This window comes from Cibotium barometz, unplaced genomic scaffold (assembly GCF_041138505.1).
Source record: "Cibotium barometz isolate CiBa-2024 unplaced genomic scaffold, ASM4113850v1 ctg539, whole genome shotgun sequence".
In the NCBI taxonomy this organism is placed as follows: domain Eukaryota; kingdom Viridiplantae; phylum Streptophyta; class Polypodiopsida; order Cyatheales; family Cibotiaceae; genus Cibotium; species Cibotium barometz.
In genome coordinates this window covers 48,379-49,205 of record NW_028229454.1, presented here as the reverse complement: position 1 = coordinate 49,205, position 827 = coordinate 48,379, and the positions used below count along the sequence as shown (strand labels likewise).

Below are 827 nucleotides of genomic sequence, written 5' to 3'. Positions count from 1 at the left end.
GGACTCACCAGAACCCGCGAAGGGAGGCCGAGACCATAGCATGTCGCAAAAGCACGATTGAAGGCAAAGCGTCTCAGACGAATGAAGATCATCGTGCAAGCCCGGTAGTTTGGTGAAAGATGAGGCCGAAAGCTGGCAAATCGGAGTCTTTTTCGGGTGACCATGCCCTATTCAACGTGTTGCCAGATAGACGCGGATATGCTCCCTGCCTGCTATAGGCACATCATGGTCAGGCCCGAGTGCCACTTCTCCCTCCTTTCGTTTACAGAGAGCGGATTACCTATCTATTGGGGACGGAAGACTGAACGACATCCCGGCAAAAAACGTGGGACCTTTCAACTCTTATCTTATTATGGTCCCAACCATCCGCAGGTAACACCGGCGAGATCTTCGCAGGGAGGAAAGCCCCGGAGAGAAGTCAGAGGGCCCATACCACCTGCCTACCTTTTAGGAACCGGGAAGCACTTGGCGAATGCCAAGTAGAAGGGAAGGAGCCTATGCATTTGTCATGCCCTTCGAAACAGAATAACTTTAAGGCAAGCAAGTTTTACCTGACTACACTGAAAAGCAAGCCATTTTCCTCTCTGCAAACTCCAGGAGGGAGTGGACCCCGGGGAAGGAAGGGCCACGGGGGGAACTTGTGAGGGAGTTTCCACCCTCCTTTCGGTCATTATCGCCACGTTGACCACACTGAAAAACCCATAACTTTCGGTTCTATCATTCTCTCTCTACTAGAAGTGTTTGTAATGCACAGCATCCTTAGCTCAGTCGGATAGAGCAACAACCTTCTAAGTTGAAGGTCACAGGTTCAAGTCCTGTAGGATGCG

At 51.1% G+C, this 827-nt stretch overlaps 1 non-coding gene across 1 annotated transcript; it reads left to right on the top strand.

Moving 5' to 3' along the window:
- Positions 1-753: 753 nt before the first annotated feature.
- TRNAR-UCU (transfer RNA arginine (anticodon UCU)) lies at positions 754-827 on the top strand. Its single transcript has one exon. It is a non-coding gene; the product is annotated as a tRNA-Arg (tRNA).